General features: G+C 38.7%; 1 long non-coding RNA gene across 2 annotated transcripts; it reads right to left on the reverse strand.

The window, feature by feature from the left end:
* Nucleotides 1-418: 418 nt before the first annotated feature.
* On the reverse strand, nucleotides 419-14,446 carry LOC146438012 (uncharacterized). Of its 2 annotated transcripts, XR_014851635.1 has the most exons (4): nucleotides 13,692-14,446; nucleotides 10,737-10,898; nucleotides 8,214-8,345; nucleotides 419-553 (listed from the first exon to the last, which is right to left on the reverse strand). It is a non-coding gene; the product is annotated as an uncharacterized LOC146438012 (long non-coding RNA). The 2 variants fall into 2 exon arrangements; XR_014851636.1 differs by lacking the exon at nucleotides 8,214-8,345.
* Nucleotides 14,447-19,552: the final 5,106 nt, after the last annotated feature.

Below are 19,552 nucleotides of genomic sequence, written 5' to 3' on the forward strand. Positions count from 1 at the left end.
AGGTTGTGTTTTAGCACTCGTTAGTGGTAATAACAGGGCACAGAGCTTGGTGCATTTGTTCTTCTGCTATTCCTAGGTGAACTGACAAACTCTGAGCTTCATATGTGCTACATAATGCTGGAGTTCATTCATTACCTGGAGACTTTCTCAAACTCCTGCCAGATTAAACAAAAAAAACCCCAACCCCCTGCCAAACAAATAATAATAATTTTACATGCAATCAGTATGACATTGAGCTGACAGGCAGTCTGATTTTTTCCTTTACTGAAGAACAGTCACTGCCTCCTAGGGAGAATGAAATTGAACTACTACCACCAAAGTTTCAGAGACTAAGTAGTCACAAGAGGGAAACGTTCATTAGCAAATAAAACGTGCATGGATGATTTTTCTCAAAATCATCCCTTCAGTTTTGATCTCTAAGTGATGTCACCAGCATTGTGCTCATCTCTCATCACACAAGGTCAGGAGAGTCCTTTGAATTCAGGTTGCTTGTAAAGCTGCTGGACATCGAACATGTGCTTCCAGGTGGAGTGGGAGTTTCAGCATCCAGGAGCTGTTTCAAAGAGGGAAAATCTATGAGTACAGAGACTCATCACTAGATCCTGGATCACCTAGTGCTACCTTCAGCCCCTCTCTCTCTTCTCCCTCTCCCTTTTTTTTTTTTTTTTTGTAAACATTGGCAGCTACTTAAAGAAGTTGTAAAGGAAACTGATTATCATTGTACTTTTCCTCCAAACTTGTAAGGTTTTAGGCTTTTAGATTCTTTCACCTGAACATCCTCCACCCAAGGCTGGATTGCTTTCCCAGTGCCAGGTTAGCAATCAGAAAATTTTGGCCAACAGCCTTCCTTTGCATTGGTTGTTGTCCATTCATGTATAAAATTGTGGTCTTTTGTCAAAGGCAGCTTATGCCATATCACAGTAAGGTATAAAACATGCAGAAAGCACAATAATCATTTGGAGTCTACACTGTGACACTACTCTGTTGCTTAGTGAGGGCATTGATTATGCTCAAGAGAAGTTTGAGGAACAGCTTTCTTTAGTCTCAAATTTGCGACAGTTCCCCTTTGAGTTGGCAGTACATTAATGGAAATGGAAACTTGCCTCATTCTAAATGTCAGAATAATAGAGCACCAAAAACAATTCAGTCATGTCTTTCAAACCACGCACATATGGTTCAGCACCAAATGTCACTATTCTTCCCCACTTCCTTTCCATTTGTCACTATCTCTGTTGATTATCATTGTTTGGGTTAAAACTTTCCTGAAGGCTCAGTGCAAAGCTCACCTTGACAGCAGCATATTCCCACCATGTTCTATACTTGGTATATGCCCAATATACTCTTCCCAAATGCAATGGATTCCTCTATCTTAAAATGCTGGTTTGCGGCTCAAAAGGGTGACTTAGGTTGGCCTTGTTTTACCTGTTGTGATACTGTTTGTATTCTGGTTTTCATCCAGACTTTTCCACAGATATATTTCCTGCCACAAAGAATTTCAGCCCCACGGCAGATGTGAAGCAGCAGCTAGGAGAGGCAAAAGGTGTGGGAAGGGAAAAGGATGGACGAAGCAGACTTACAAGCACAGCATGCAAAAAAGTGTCTGAAGGGATTGGTAAACCTTCCAAAAAATCAAATATTCCAGAGTTGCAAAATGTCCCAAATATGCAGCCTGTGACCACATGATTGCATGTTATTTTCGCTTTTTCTTCCCAGAGGATGTTGGCCTCATTCAATGAGCAGAATGGGTGACATTCACTTAATGATTTTTCTGTGTCAGAGTGCTGTAACTTGTAAAAATAAATGCCTCAATGAGGTTGTTTTTAGTTAGGGGAAAAAAATGCTTTTTTTTCTTCTGGCCTCTTTTTGAGCACCATATAAACCAAATAAATTCAACTGGAAACATATATTTGGCTTCAGAAATTTCTAAATTACTGATGCGGAGAAAATGGAATTGTTCAGTAGTAATTGTCATTTTTGTACTCCAAATGTCAGCCACTAGGTGCTTTACCATGGGATGGGAGATACCACTTGACATTATTTCACTAATACTCGCGTTTTCTTAGTTACTTGTGTTTCCCTGTTGTTGGAGGAGCATTTGGAAATGACTGCTAATATTAACAGCTATGATCAAACGTGATAAACTTGATTAACACACACTGCAAGCCTAAGCTCAAAACTGGTCTTTCTTGAGCATCAAACACTTTGCTCTAAACTTCTATTGGAAAATTTAATTTTTGTTTTCACTTTCACGCAAGCTCTTCTGTTGGTCTCCGCATGGCCTGATGAATGTGGATTTGTTCTATTTTAAAAATGCATGAGAACCTGATTTCCCGACAATCATTTAAAATGACAAATCACTTAAGTAAGCTGAAGTATCTCCGTTTATGTCTTTGTGTCAAAAACTAACAGAAGTATAAATAAAATTAGAACACAGAACTTAATTTTTGCTATATAACTATTCTTTTGAAATTGAAGACTGTCTTTTTACAGCAGTCTTATACATAACTTTAAGACACCCAAAGAACCTGTGTATTCCTTTAGCAATAAGAAAATCTATAGCAGAAGTAAAAATAAAGTTGAAATGAATGTTAGGTTCCTTAAAATTCACTTGGAAGTCTATTATGTTATGGTGAGAATGACTGTCAGGAGCTACAGCTCATACGTCAGAAAGCTTTCAAACAAAACATCTTCCACTTCTCCAGGAAATAAATATCAGTTGTACTTCAAAAATTATTTAGCAAAGATGTTTATGGCCAGTGTATATCAGCACTTACTGCTGTGTAAATTAAAATAACTAACCAATTAATGCAGAAGTAATTTTATTACCAAATGGATAGAGGAGGTATGAAAAGCCCTAATTAAAAGCCTTGTCTGCTCTGCTTTACACTAATGATTCTCTAAGAACCAATGTTATTTGTGAATTAGCTTAATCACAAAGGAATTAAAGAGAACAAAATTATTTGTATGAAAATAGTACTCTAAATTCATGGAGGCTAGACAGAAAAAGTGCCTGAAGTCCTTTCTAGATCTGATCAACTGGCTTATCTAATCCATTTTACTGTGGATAGCTGGCCTGACATGACTTCAAATTAGTTTAATAGGGATTAAAGTGGCATGAAGTGTATAAATCTATGAATTTGCAAGTACAAACATGTTTGGGAATTCATTTATCTTTAGGGGCAGGAGGAGGGGAGAATGTTCAAAGTAAAATCTGGACATATTTGTAAACACAGATAATTCCATGGGAAATTTGGAAAACAACAGAAAACCATGCAATTTAGACAGCAAATCCTGACAACTTTACTAAGTTTCTCTGCACAAAATCAATTACTAAACTCAAAAAAGAAAGTCTCCAAGACCTTGTGCTATGAGAATTGATGTGGAGGTTCTTAGGTAAACCTACAAGTCCTCTTGATTACTGCCCAAATAAAGCAGACCTCTGGCATTCAGCTTTCTGAGCTGGCATGATCAGCACATAATGTCTTTGGAGCTATTGCTGCCAAGAAAGGGATCAGAGACAGCCAAATTATGATATCACACCAATAAAACCTCATCGTAGTGACATACATAAAACACTCTGTAAATTGCCTTTTGTAACTTTTAATTTATTAAGAGCTTTTGAACTATGTTTTCATTCTGTGACATGTTTTCATTTACCTCTCATATCCTTCCTTAATTTATTTCCTGTTTGAGAAATAATACCAAATTTTTGGCAGTTTGAAACTGCTGAAAAAATATATCGTATCCTGCATGAGGTAGCTTGCCAGGGAATCAGGAGTGTGTGGTATTTGGAATTGTTAGGGTGAATTACAGTGAATTATTTGACTACCCAATTTGCCTAGCATCAAGGTTGAGTCATGAGAGCTGCCTGTTGTGTTGCTGTCTGCTCATCCTCAAGACCAAAGTCAGAAAAGCTTCTGATACCCCAGCTGATATCTGGGGACTCGGAGAATTTGGAGGTGCTGTATCCACGCCCTGGAGATGACATGTAGAGCTGTTTGTGGAGTGGCTTCCTGTGTTAAATAAAACAGACCAGGTGGAGTTTTCTGTGATAGTTCTGGGAATGGTGAGGACACAGCATCGGCAGACCCAGCTCAGGGCTGGAGCACTGGCATCCTGCTCCCTTCGCAGCCACCGCCGTAAGTTCATAAATGTGACTCAGCCATTCTGGGAATGGGACCAAAGGCATAAATGGACAGACTAAAGGATTAAAATAGCTCAATATCACATCATGCAGTGCTGACTGCTCAGGTATCCATCCATAAATCCATTCAAGAAGCATTTATGCCTCTCTGACAGCCTGCTCGGCACATTTTTCCAGCTACGCCTGCACGAACAACTGTTCAGCCATGAGATGTAAAGTTTCTGAAGAAAGCCTGAAACTCTCTCCCAAAAGCTCCTCTTCACCCTCAAAACATTCTTGCCTAAATTGTGACTGGCTTTATGGTCCATTAGCTAAAATGCAACTGTTTCAAAGCCTTAGGTCTGTAACTTTGAAGAGAAAAGCAGTTAGATCTCGTTATAGGTGGAGTTTGCAACTATTGAAAATATATAGCACACATGGAACCCTACAGATATTAGACCCTTTCACTTTGCTAATACCAGTCTCTTTGTGTTACCTGTGATCTAAGTCAGAAAATGTCTTTGACTATTTTCAAGAAACCGGAATAACAAAGAAATGCGGTTAAAAAGTAAGGAAATCAGGCACAAAGCTAGCTGAAGTTTCCTTTTCTTTCCAGTCTGCTGTATAGAACACCAGTCAAGAAGGGAGTTACAATACCTTTGAAGATGACCTTTCAAGGCCAGGCCATTCAGGTGATATTAATATTTTTTGCCAGCTCCTGAGTTAAAACCCACGGGAGGGGAAGGGGGTGTTTGAATAGAGGGACACTGAATCCAAAGCAGCTTTTGGAATGGGTTGATGGGAAGGGCTTAATCACACTTGGGAAAGATTTCCCACAGTTCATGTGTCAGACAGGGAGGAAAGATCTTATGAAAGCAACAGGGGCCAAAGGTTTTGTGATGAAAACTGGGGCAGAGAAGAAAAAGCTTATTTTTGTTTCCTTCTGAGATATGACTGGATTTTGACATGAAAAAATATCAGCTTCCTGCTGTGTAGGAAGCTCATACTGTGAGATCAAAGAATAGTGAGTGTCTAGCTGCTGGCTCACATAGGTTTTAAAAGCTGGCTATTTGGAATTAAGGAAGTCAAACCCTGGAGCAAACAAGAAGTGAATGAGCACTCAACACTCAGTGTTACTCTTCCTAAGAAAAAAAGCTGGAGACTGATTTCTCTACATTCAAGAGCAGCCCTGGAGCACTCTGGGGCTTGCACTTTTGCCATGGTGGGATCCATGGTGGGATGTGCTGAATGCTAGCTGAAACCCAGCTGTGGTAGGAGTCACTAGAGGGTACTGTAATACATGGTATTATCTCTTGTGCATGAGGGACATTCATTCTTTCTGTCAAAGCTGAGGCTTGCTGTTTAATTTGGTGGGGAGGGGCTGATTTCAATAGATACAATTTTATTATTTAGTCTGTCTTTAACTATCTGGCTGGACTCAGTTGCCTGGGTATCAGTCTTTCTGTCTTCTGTTCACCAACATCTTCACTGGAGGACCAGTGTAGTCATGGGAAATGAGACTGGAGAAAACATGTATTTTCCCCAACAGTAGTTTCACCTTTCAATACAAACCAACTTGCAGCACAGTGTAAGCTGCTCCCAAAAAGCAATTGGTCTCATGCAGGTTAGCAGTGCTGTATTGTGAATTCAGAGACATTATGATCTGTAGCACAGTTTTATACTCAAAAATCAACCCCCCAGGCTTTTGGGTACTTCCCTAGAAACAACCAGAAGATATTTGATGCTGAGAATTTTGCTGTGCTGAGATTTGGAGCAGGTATTTTGCACAGTGCCATGTGATGCCATTCAGAGCTGTGGCTGAACCTTGTGTGGATGTCTCACCTTCTGGCCTGCTCATCCCTGAGTCCCTGTGGTCACTGGCAGGTGTTCTGGGAAAGGGGATGAAGAAAAGGTAACTCACTCCTTCTTTCTTCCCTCTTATTTTAGACTTCCAGTAAAGAGAAGATTTACACAGACCTCCTGGGAGACTTTTATTGCTAGTGGTTAGTTGTAGTGCATGAATATATTTTCTTTTCTGAGTGCCTTTCATATATCTATAGATCTATATGTGTGTCTTTCACCACCTTTAAATCTGCATTCTGTGAATTAATTATAATTCTGCTGTCAGAATTATAAAATGTGATAATATTTCTGTCTAGGAGGTTGGATATTCTCTTTCAGATTTGGATAACAAATTAATATTTGTGCTCAGTCTAGATCATTATTAACTCAGTCTGGATCATTTGAACTGCTGTAAGATGCAGCAGACATGCTACAGTTATGGCTATTACATACATGATCCTGGAAGCCTGAAGCTGGAGCTCTTCTTCTCCCATTCTTTCATTTTCCTGCATGACATCTTGACATTTGATCTCATCTAGATATTAAGTTTTCATCTCATACTTTGCTATTTTGGTTCCCTTGTTGGCTGGCAAGTTGTTATCAGAATTATTTTTGTTTCTGCAGATAAGGTAATTTTTTACTTGCTCTGTGACCACTTGACTGTCATGAGATGGTTGCTTTTATTATTCATTATTTGCACTTTGGTTTTGATCTCTGAAGTCATAATGGTTTTTAATCTTGATATGACAAGCAAAACAGATACATAAGTATCGTATTTCTGATTTTACATTATTTATATACATTTGCAGTATCGTGTTTTATGTTCAAGAAAACTTCCAAAGTACTCAGATCTTTCAAAATATTTCCAAATACTCTGTCAAGTTACTCATACACACTTGTAGTCAGAAGATTAGGCTCCAAGTTTTTCTTTTTGAGAATGACTTCTAATCTCAGTTCTCAGTTTCTATTTTACTTGAAACACTTGAAAACATATCAGCATTCAACTCACTTCAGTGAATTAAATGCAAACAATATTAATTGCAGCAAGCAACAAACTATTACTAAGCAGCAAAAGAAAAATTATGCATGGTATACTAAAATCATTGAGAGTAAATTTTCAGAGCAGTTCCTAGAAATGGCTGTCAATTTTCTGAACTCTTCTAAGCATTTTGTCCCAGTAGAAGGTGGGAATTTACTTACAGTCCACAGAGAGAACCCAGTTTTATCACGCAGGAGTGGGAGAAGGCAGAAGTCTTTTCCCGTGTGTAGAAAACAAGGGACTCTGAGAGGTGTAGCTCTGCTTTGAAAAAGGAATGTCAAGAATGGCAAGTTGTCCCCCAATTTTGCTGCATTCAGAGCTACATCTGATGACCTTGGCTACGAAAAAGGTTTTACTGATCTTTAAACTTACTAACCCTGATGAGTAATACAGATGAGGAAGCTGAGCTGAGGAGGCCAACTCCTCCTAGGACAATCTGTCTCTCAGGCACCTTGGTACCAGCAATCATCTACAGGAAAGAATAAACCCATTTTGGCTTTCATGTTTTAAATTCATTTTGCCAGGCTGAAAGTTAAAAGCAATTTTTCGCTTTTCCTTTTTTTCTTTTAACTTGTAAAATGAGCAGATTTGCTACACAGCTCCTCCAACTATACTCCCATGTACAAACTATATGAACCCCTCACTGTTCCCCAGTGCAACCCTGTTTTGCTGCTCCATATAGAAGCTTGCTTTGCTTCAGGGTGAATGTAGATGCTGAAAAGTGTCATGGGTGAGTCAACACTTTGGGTACAACAGAGCTTTCAAATAAACCCTTCTGAAAAGCAGAAACAGAAGTATTACTCATCTCCTTTTCTTCTTGCTGCCAAACTTGTTTCTCCTTGAAGATCGCAGTATTTTTTCCCCCCCTTCATTTGCAACCCTATTAGAAAAAAGCATGGAAGTAAGCTGCCATGTAAGGACAAATACATTGTGTGAGAGAAAATGTTTGCTGCACTGTTTATGTATCTGTCTATCTATAGCTGTGTGTAAACAATAACAACACACTGAGCTGAGCTAATTGTCTCCTTGTGGAGTGATTTGGTGATAGCCTGGAACTGGAAGACTTTGGGCTCTCCATGCTTTCGGTATGGAGAATTCATTGTTCTTGCTCAACAAAATGGCTCAATTGCTACTCCATATGACTTCTTCTCCTTGTAGTTTAAGGCATCTGGTTGTTGCCCTAAATTGCATTCAAGGGCCATGGATCACCTCTGAGCTTTGCTGTGGGAGCCTCCCCCAGTGCCAAGGCAGCGTCACCATCCTGAGTCATAGTCACTCTTTCTTCCATGCTCCTGGGGAGCAGAGGGCTCACTGTGGAAATGCTGTACTCATACACAAAGACTAAAAAAAAATTATATATCCTTTAAAACTGGGTAAGATTTGAAATGGAGATGCTTTGTTGCCCTTTTCCCTTAGGAGCCAGGAGATGAGGGGGTGGGATTGTACTTGGAACCATCCTTCCAAATCTTAGACTCCCATATGGCTAATGGTGCTGCTCACTGTGGCATTGGCTACAGCCCTAGCTCAAAGAGGCTTCCTTGGATCATCTGCTACCAAACTGTTATGTGACACTGCCTTTCTCTTCTTGGTTGTTGCCTCTTCTCTATTGCTGAACCATTAATATTTAGCTTATTATATTTATTACCTGAAAACTTTGAGAAGTTTTGCGAAGAGTTTAAACCACAGCCTTTGACTCCTTTGCTATTAACAGTGTGCCTGGGGATTTTATGAGCAGATTGGCCATGCATGTCTTTAGGAGGCAAGCCACAAGGAAGTATGACTAACTTACATGTCAGCTGCTGCTTCTCTTTGTAAGGCTTTTAAATTTTTTTTTCCTAACAAATGAACACGATTTCTTGTAGAAGAAGCAGATATGCAGGGTATTTAAATGGCACAGAAATACGCTAAGAATGATGATATAATTTGAAAGTATATAGGGATGATCAGTTTTGACCACCAGATTGCTGTCAAGGAAATTGCCTTTCATGGGCAGTAAAAATAGCTAATGTTATCAGCATTTTGGACTGAAGAAATTAGAGTTATCATTCGTAACATGAAACAAAATCCCTGCAGAGTTGAGTAAACAAGTCTTTTAAGAAGTAAAAATCACAGAACAACAAATATCCAATCCATTTGCTGAATTTACCAGGAGAAACATATTTTTTACAAATATTTCTTTGGATGTATTCTACTGTACATGTGAAATTTCTTATTCTTTCTTCAGGCAATTAAAATTATTGAAATGGTTGCCTTCCTAGCTGGATATAATTGAGCTCCCACAGTTAGGGCAGCCAGAGCCGACTCACCTTAGAGTCAGTAGAGAGAAAAAGGTGGTTTTTAGGTTACATACGTGGGATGTACCTTTGGTGGCTGCTTTAGGATGAGATGAACAGTGCCCCAGACTCTTTTCTGTATTGCCTAGATGCCATTTGACTGAGAGGGAGACAAGGGTAACTAGCTTGTCTATAGCTATGCAGATGAGTCCCTCTTCTTTTTATTCTAAATAGCATAATTAGTTGATGCTTGTTAGATGCTTTCAACCTGAAAATGCTGTGTATGGGCTTGTTCTGCTCCTCCCCTATGAAGATGCATGCAAAATATGTATGGATTTAACAATTATTTGTTTTGAGGGAACAATTAAGAAAAAACATATGGGGTGTCCAATGCTCTGGAAGAAGCTGAGTTAAAGAAGTTTTAGAAAATTTTCTATATGCAATCTCCATATATGCATCGTCAACAGCTTATTACAGTTCTTCCATACCACGAGATCTAGGCTTTCTGCCAGAGCACTCTTTGGGTATGTTTAGTATGCAGCACCTGGAAGTACTTCCGAGATCACAGATCAAGTCGTGTATCCTGATGCCACCCTTATTTTGGAGGATCAGGTTTGGATATACACAACACCCCCTTCCCCAGTTCCTTGTTTATTGGGGGAGGAAAATCAGCCACAGGAGATGTGGAGAAACCATGGCAGGTTGGCTAGGGAAGGGCTGGGACCCAGGTAATTTGGGCTGGTGCATGTATCAAGCAGTTTAGACATAAATGCTATGTGGCAAATGATATTTTAAGCAGTGTAGCACACCTCTGCAGCAGGTCAGCTTCTGCTTTTTGCTTACTGATCTTATAGTGGTAAGGTTAAATAATAGGAACTGAATTCAAACTGCCTCCCATTTTTCTGGCAATGACTTGTGGGGAGATTTCTTCCTGAAATCATTCAGGCATCCCTTCCTTTGCTGCTTGTAGTGCACACACGTGACATTATGACAGAGGGCATTAAATGCAATTTAAATGGTCACATTTTCTCTATGTTCTCCTGGGAGTGCATTTCACAGGTTCTGCTTTTGCCTTTCATTTTGTGACTGATAAATGGATGTGAAATGTTCACTTATTCTCCCCTATTCGAGGCACAGTAGCAGTAACAAGCAAGAGTCACTAGAAGCAGCAGCAGAAGGAGAGAGAGCTCCCCTGGGATCAGACTGGATGTGACTGAAGGCATGGGAAGCCTTTCCCCTTGCTTTAAATGGAACTGTCCTAGTCTTTGAGGCAATAAAGTACCTTACGTTTCCCTTAATCACTTGTATGTGAAATAATGGTATTTGGAGGGAACAGTGGCAACAGTTCTCAGCTGGCAAGGATCATATAATATTAAGAGGGAGTCTCACAGGATGTTTTAGGGTGAACAAAAGTGCTCCCGATAGACTCATGCTGTGACATGGTGGAATCTGTACTCACTTTTCCATTGAGATGCAGGATTCAAATCCTCATCTTATTTTCTTGGCATGCCTTCTTTCTCCCTTTCTGTGCAGTTTTTCTGAGTTAATTGCAGTTCTGGGGCCAGTGCCTAAAACTCTCTACAAAGGCTCTATTTTTGTTGTCCTCTGAGGTTTGGGACGCCTAAAAGATTTTAACAAAAATAAGGTATCTTTTACAATGGTCAGCCCTGCAACTAAGATGATGTTGCATGCAAAACTGCATGTTGATTTCAGAAGCTGTAGGAGACAGATAGCAAAATATTGTGTGCAGAAACAATTTTCCCAACTGTTCTCAAAGCCTGAGCAGGCTCATTGCACAAGAAGCAGAAGGCATCACATTACTTTCAAATTATATGGCAACTTATCATAAAATGTTATGCACCAAATCCCTGCATACCACTATTATTAAGCCAAGTGCTACTAAAAATAATTGTGTGTATTCTATTCATAGCAGAACATGCAAGTAACAAACTACACTGCCAGAATTCCTGAATGAAGAAGGTATTTCTTAAATGTGCTCTTACTCACAGGTGGCCACTATGTAACATTATTCTATAATTATGCAAGATCTACCTGTGTATTCCTTATGCCTTCATCTAATAATCCTCTGCCTCATGCTTGCTTCCTTGCTTTATTTATATTTAGGGTTTTTTCCTTGATGAATATTCCTAGAACTGGAAAATCAACATTTAAATGACATCACATGCTTAACAGAGTTTTGTTTTGCTCTCGCAATAGAGTCTGGTCTAGAGGCAGATAAGGAATTCCATGGGCCTTGCTTAGGATCACAAGATCACAGGAGGTATGAAAATAACGTAGCCAAATCCAGTGCCTACATGCTCTTACCTCACCTGCACTACCATTTCCTTCCGGTGACATCTCCAGTGCTTACCAAATTTTGTGGATGTCAATGGAATCACCATGCCACTGCAACTGATTTACAGATAAGCATCAGATACAAGTCATGTCAGTTTTAGTATTAATCAGATTCTACTTTTTGCCTTGACAGCAAAAAAATAAGAATGTACATAATTTTCTCTCTGAGTAGGTTTTCCACAAAGTGCTACTTAGTTCCTCACTTCCAGTCATCCCCTTGACCACATGCCAGGCTTCAGATGAAGCTACATCTGGGGTGAGAGGCTGGTGAGGTGGAGCCCAGGGATCCCAGGGAGTTTCATGAGGGGAAATCTGTTGGAATGGGTTAGGAAACCAGTGGCTTATCCCAGACAAGCATTGCTGGCAGCTTCATGGAGAACTGCAACTGCTCATGTACGGAAACCAGCTGCAATAATCTGCAATGGTATTTTGTTTGTAATCAAAGTCTTGCAGGGTGTGGTTCATTCAGGCTCTGTCCTCTCTTTTTCTTACTTTGTCTGGGCTACTCTTTCTTTTGGGTCCTTAAGAAAATTTGAAAACTTACTGCCCCATTTTCATTTGACAGCTGCTTCCAGAGTATACATTCGTCTAGTGTCACGTAACTTCAGCTGTATTTACAGAGTTTTTTCCAGTACAAAACCAAAGCTTTTTTTGTGAACACCAATGCCCACATAAATGAAGCCATTAGACAACCATGATTTCCTGGCACCTCATCACTCTGTTACATTCACAGAGATGTCTTCACTTGGTGATTTATAGCTATGCTTGTTCTTCATCTAATGCTCTTTTCTGTTGATATATACAGCTATTCAAATGATGACGTGAAACAATCAGGAACATAACCCATTTAATTCAATGCTGGTGGGTTGAGTTTTTTTAACCACATGGAACTTTACACATGAAGATGTGCTGTTTTATATAATTATGAAAAAGATATCTGTTACATAATGTGTTCATGTTCCCCCTTTATTAAATGCTGACTTTACTTAAGTAAACTCTTTACTAAGCAAAAAAATCCGGATTTTGTGATTTAGATATTGTCAATATAATCGTTATTACTAGTGAGATCAGATGCTAATTAAGATTAAATTTACAGTTACAGCTTCAAGGCCACTAGTTGTCAACTAATGGATAATCAGAAGGGCAGGGTTTAACAAAATAATAATTCACAAATTAGACATTTATCTAAAAATTGTGTTACTATGATTTTTGTGATAATTGTTATTATTCCTCCTAAGAAAACTGATGTAGCAAGGAAATTGTTTAGGATTAGATTGGTCAATTCATTACTAATAATATCAAAAACTAGGATCAGAGCTAACATCCTGAAGTGATGGTTAAATACACACACAATTTTATATAAAATAAACAAAAACATGAGAAAAATTGTGTTTCCTTACTGAACTGATTTTATACATGTGTCAGTCAAAGTCAGACTTGAAAACAGTATAAGGGGGCCAGTCAGGAGCTTGGCACTTTTTGAGATTTGATCATTGTTTTCTGGATGTAATCGGAAATAAATTGAAGAGGCTTCACTTCCAACAAGGTCTAAGCATTGAAAAATAGGAACAGAAGCTGACAGCTAAAGATTGGCCCTCAGAGTTTTTCTGGAAGACTTTCTTCTGTGTATCATTAATCTATTAAAATTGTCCTATATAGTAAATGACATTACATATACAAGATAATAGAAAACAGAAGCAAATTTACACTGCCCTTTACTTCAGGATAGATATGACATAGTCTGCTGAAGGATCTAGATTATTCTCTTAGGTCTGTCAGGGTTTTAGACAGAAGATCATAGACTCTTATAGGTTAGAAATAAGAGATCTTTAAGATCACTTTAAGATCACCAAGTCAGACCATTAATTAATAGTCCAGATAAATAGTTTAAGTCTATAATTATTTAATGATATTTTCATAGAAGAAATCAACCTTTTTTTTGTTTGCTTGATTTTGTTTAAGTACTCCTGTTTCACTTCAGTACAGACATTAAGATGAGCTTTTTATACTCCATATGAGACATAGGTGGGATTCTTATATTAAGAAACCCTTAGCATACCTTTGGACATTGCTTAGTTTGCTTGCAGTAGAGCTTATGTCACAGAGATTATCCAAAAGGAATGTCTTTCAGCGTCACAGGTTGTGGTTAGATTTCTGACCAAACTGATCACTTGTTCTCCTCATCAGGAAAAACCTGCAAAAGGATTATGGCTCCATAGATATGAGGAAACAAATCTATGAAAAATGCCACCAAAACATGTTTGACTTTGTAAGCAGCCAATAAAATGTTTCATTTGGAATCCAAAAATTCTCTGGCAAAGTCCAAGAAGTTTTTTTAAAAAGTAGAAAATCTGTAAAAGTTTGTAATTTAATCCAGCACACTGGCTTTAAATGCCTTTCATGATGTGGAAATCTTTGAGGTTTGATTTCTGTTTAGGCAGCTGGAGTCTGGTTGGATATTACAGGCTTCATCATGCTGATCATATTCTATTCCAAGCCGTTTCATACTGGATTTCTTTCACTGTCTGCCCAGCTTAAAAAGCAGTTGTTACAGGGCTTATCAGTGCATTTCTGCAGTGCCTGATACACCCTCCTGTTGACATGCTCAGGTTGACCTTTGAAAGCCTTCAATCACAGCAGAATTGAAGCAAGAAGGAAACAACATTAATAAAAATAGCACTTTTATGCTAATTGGTTCCAGACAGCACAACAGCTCCTACTGCAAATGAGGAACAAGGAGAGCACTGGTAAAGAGGAGGTTTAGAGCTGAAAACGACAGTGGCTAAGTTAATCCAGGAAGCACAAGGCAACCAGAATTCTGTGATTTTTTCCTACCTTCCAAGCCTTCCACCGGTGTCATGCAATTGCGTAACTGCCTTATGAGTTCTGCGGGGAATGGTTATTCTCTCATAAAGCTGAGACCTCTACATAGTGACCCTGCTGTCCAAAGGCCTTGACAAAGTCACAGTGGCAGCTGGGGATGCTCAGGGAATCCTTGATTAGCTCCTGTGGAGACCCCCATGCCACTCACACCTGCTGTATGTATTCCTGTTTCCCTCCTCGAAACGTTCTTCCTCCTGGAAAAGCCAGGAACCACCAACTCAGTTGCAGGAGAGCAAATGGAAACATTTCCAGCCTCACACTGTTGTGCTGGGAAATTTTTGCAACAGAGGATATTGATGATATTGTAGGAAGAGATTAGAGCAGGGCTGAGGCGCAGTAAATCTGTCCCACTATCCGTTGATCATATTTATGGTGCAGAACAAGTCTTGCAACTCTTTCAAGGGCAAGCAAGACTTGCCTAGGGGAAGCCACATTGTTGACAAAGCAGCCAGAAAGTAATTTCAGTGCAAGGAGACACCTTGTGCAGCTGCCTGTTTTTGCAAGTCTAAGGCCAACCTGTATGGCTCTGGAAAATGTGAGTGAGTGGATGACCAAGTGCTGTGATGATGATAATTCAGATGTTTTTTAACATGATCTACATCATCTGGTTTTGCATCTGATGCTGTGCTTGTATTACAGGAATATCCCAGTTAATTAAATGAAAGGAGTGTTTCCCAGAGTACTGCAAATATAGGTTGGAAAGTTCAAGTTTAAATTCAGGTGCCCTAATTTATGCTGGGATTTTAGTTTTAAGTTTTTAAGTCATTGTAATAGAGACAGAGAATGGATTGTTTTGTCCAGGAAAACCATCTATTTAGATGATATTAACACCCACAATGGGCTGGGTGCTCTTGTAAAGCTTATATTTATAAAGCTTATATTTATAAAATATATTATGTATTTATAAAATAGATATGTATAAAACTCTTCATATACAAATATAGATATTTGTATAGAAAGTTTCTTCCAAACTTTATAGCATTTTACATGGTACATATATTCAAGAAAAATACCTGGAAAACTCACAGGTTAAGAAAAATTGATTAACTCATTAAAGATGCTTGGTTTTAATTATTTTCATTTTTTTTATTATCATCAGCGAGGTTCAGAGACAGCCAGATTTTTCTGCAATGTGACATCTATGGTATTTTACTAGTTTATATTTTCTTAGATTTTTTCTTTTTGGTCTTCCTGTACCTTCTTTTTGAGTTTGAAATGATGACTGCTTTCCTAAGGGAAAAAACCATTTTGTTTTCTAGAGAACATGTCTTTCACCAATGGGTGAAAGCATTTAGATCCCACTCCAAAAGAGTTTTGCTATTGTGTACTTTACAGGTACGAGTGTTCAGATTTAAAACTACTTGTATATTTGCTGCTTTGCAACTTTATTTTCAGATAAAAATTTACCTGCTGCACTTTAGAATGGGACTGAGTGATATTCTAAAAATATTGACCTCCATACTTTTCTAAAGAAAAGACATCTTTCAAGTTCTGAACTCCTATATTCAGCCTTTACATCTGCACTCAGGGCCTATTCTTCATTTGACTTCATTAGGAATTATGTTTTTAGAAATACCATATGTCTTTATGGAAGCAGAAGGATGGGACTTCATGTTTTAGATTGGAACTCAGATACTAAATCATGCCTGAAGATAGCTCTGATTAATATTTGCAGCCTGAACCTTCCTCACTCCGATCTGAGATGCTATCCTGTCATTCCTCTCCAGATCCCTGTGTCTGCCCTGTTTAGACCACGTTTGAGTTAAGCTAGCTCTCAGTTTCAGAGAACAGGTTGAAGATGGGAGGTAAGGCTGATGCTCTTCTTGTGATAAAAGCGGGAGCAGCCTGAAATAGCACAACTCCCTGTGCGTTGCTCTCTGCTTGGTTGTCTTGGATTGCTCTTGTTGGCCTCATCTGAGGAACATGACTGTGGTACAGTAATTGTGGCTGCCTCTTGCAATGAAGAGGAGCCTTCAGATAATGCCTTTCAGGCTACAAAAACATGGGGTCAGCTTTTAAGGACATTTAAACATGCCGAGATTTGGACAGGCAGAAATGAGATTTTAAAAATTCATACGTACCTCATTTAGATATTTAGAAGCTTTTGAAAAGTTCGCATTATGGTTTCTCTTCCCAAATGCACCTCATAAGTCAGGTCCTTAGGGCAGGACAGACTACTGTTTGCAAACAATTGGTTTCTCAAATGCTAATTTTTTCCTTCCATTTGTAAGTCATCCAGAAATATGGCCCTTTCTAACAACAGCAAAAAAGTAATAAAATTATTTAAATTAGGTTGGCGAGCTGTTTTGGGGACATTTCTGAGCTATGAATTGTCATTTGTCAGCTGTTTGTAGTAAACATTTAGTTGACTCTTTGATGTAGGGTTGGCGTTTGGCTTCCCAAATCACAAGTTCTGCATTATTTTCCCAGAATAGATGATGTAACTTTATAAATGACTTCTGTTTCTTTCCATAATAAATTTTCAGCATATAATACATATTGTTTGGTTTGTTTAAAAGGACTTCAGTGAGGGGGCTTAAATTAGCTGTTTGGGATCAATTGTACAGAGAGCACTTTAGTTGTTCAAACACTACTAAAAACTCATTAGGAAAGGCACAGGCACAAAGTGATTTTAAACCTTTTCTTCTTTTTTTTTTTCTGCTAAATGTTTTGCATTTTCTGGTTTATGACTGTCTTTATCAGTTCTGTACAAACATTAACTAGTTAATGTCCAGAGACTGCTGAGAAACCAGCAAGCCTGTTGTTCATCATTTGGTTTTACAGTGGGAAACAGCTGGGCAAAGACACACGGAGGTCCTGCAGTGAGGGAGCTGCAGGGATGGGCTGAACCTGCTGTAAATAATGCCATACCTGCTCGGGTCAGGCTGCTGTGCTGTTGTGTGGTGCAGGAGGTGATGCTGGGAGGTCCCTGGGAATGTAAAGTCACGTAAGAAATGTTCTGCCGAGAGTCTTTAAATTTTCATCTCAGTGAGATAACTTCCCACACTTCTGGAAAGTGGTCAGGAGACAGTAATTCTCACCCTCAAAAACTAAAGATGTTTCATTATTTTAAAAATAGTGTTGTAGCAGATCAGAAAGCATAACCTCTTTTTACATTGCACGTAGAGAAGATAAATCATTGGATGCCTTAATTTGTAAGTACCCATTATATTCCAGCTTCATTGCCAGTATCTATTTACACATTTCCCACAAAGAAATTAAAATAGAAGAACATATTGTTCCCCAGACTTGTTGATTGACTTACTGATTTATGAGCTTGGTTTCTGAGACTCAACCAGAGCCTTTCCCATTGAACCACACTAAAAGTCATGAAAAGAATGGAACAGAAATACCACATGGCGAAGTCATGCATGCTTTCTGTTTAACCAACATTGGGCTGACCTTGAAATATTTGATTCTCTAAACCTTGAAATCTCCATCAAACCACACAGGAAATACTTGCTCTACACCAAACAAGACACAGAAGAAAACTGGTGTTAAAAGAAACCATCCATTTAGTTTTCTTTCAGCACTAACAATTAAATTACCTTAACCATAGTAAAGCATAGTAAAGCATAAAACAAAATGTATACTGACCTTGAGTGTTTTGAATTTAAATGTCATGGTAAAGCAATCTTCAGGTCTTACTCCTCTTTCAGACCTGTTGGAGGAAATGTATAGCGGATTACCTATGCAATCCACCCTGTTTTCTTTGTCTACAGCAAACAAACACCATTCCAGGCCATGCCTCTCTCTTTTTTTTCTTTTTTTTTATGTACTTAGCAGTGTGTACTTTTACTATATAGGTTTTCCTGCAGGTAATGCCTGTTTATTTTTAGAACAGCTAATGGTGTGCTTACTTACAACATAACAGCCCTGCCTTCTGAATAAGGGGAATGACTCACATTCATTAAAATGAATCTTGATACATTTGGCTACTCGTACAAAACAGAGGTGCATAATGTGGGGGAATTAGAGGACACAGAATTCATTAATCCATGAGGTGGCAGTGATGCCAAGCAGAGACAGGCATAAATTTCTCATATGTGTCTTGGTGACAAAGTGATTGTTTTTGGGAAAAAGAAAAGAAGCTTGGAATTGTGTACATTTAGCTCTTGGAAAGGGATGTTCCACAGGTTGAAAAGAAAAATGGATTTTTAAAATCAAGTTGATAGAGTCTTTTAAAAAGAACATTTATGTGAACGTCTTAGTATTTTTCATTTCAATTTGAATTTGGTAATCCTTCAGACTGTTTTGATTCGGTAATTTCTTTCTTTTGGAACCATTTTGCCTAGCAAAAAAAAATTGTACTGGTGCACAGACTGAGAACAAAATCCATTATGTGAGTAGCAGCAAGAGGTGACATCAGCTTTATGCTACATGGTGTTTTTGATTGTGTGTGGGCTGCGTGCAAGTCAGTCCCTTCTGTTTAAAATAATGGTGTGGCCAATACAAATAGTTGCTGCTGTTGATACTTGGGGAAAACAGAGGAAGGCACAGAGAGAGTGAGTTCTCCATGTAACTTTTATCTAAGAAAAACACAGCTCCCAAGGCAGCTTTTCTTTTAGGACCAGCCACCCACTGACTTCAAGGGGAGCTTGCAGTGTGCAAGGCAGATGAAAGTGGTCCAGCATTTTGAAACTGGGATCCCTTCCATAATGCCAGTCCTTCAAGGCTGTGTCAGTGTGGGAGAGGGTCATCTCCACACACTGGTGGTTGTATGACATCTACTGAAACAGAATGTTTGCCTCAGTTAACTTTCATGCCAAACACATGGTATTTTATAAAGAGAAGTCGCCTGTGTAGCCCTCTCACGTCCTCCAGTAGCTATGACAATATGTTCAGTGTTGATATGTTTTAATATAGACAAAATAATACATAATCACTAATACTTTGCATGTAAGTAACACTTTTTATGCAGAGTCTGTTAGGCATATTACTGATTTGAATTGACTGGGTTTTCCAAGTCTTTTTTGAGACGAGTAAGTGAAAGATGACATTTACAAAGTTGGAGTGTTAAAGTTAGACAACTAAATC

Source organism: Lichenostomus cassidix, chromosome 4 (assembly GCF_008360975.1).
Source record: "Lichenostomus cassidix isolate B80296 chromosome 4, HeHo_3.0, whole genome shotgun sequence".
Classification (NCBI taxonomy): domain Eukaryota; kingdom Metazoa; phylum Chordata; class Aves; order Passeriformes; family Meliphagidae; genus Lichenostomus; species Lichenostomus cassidix.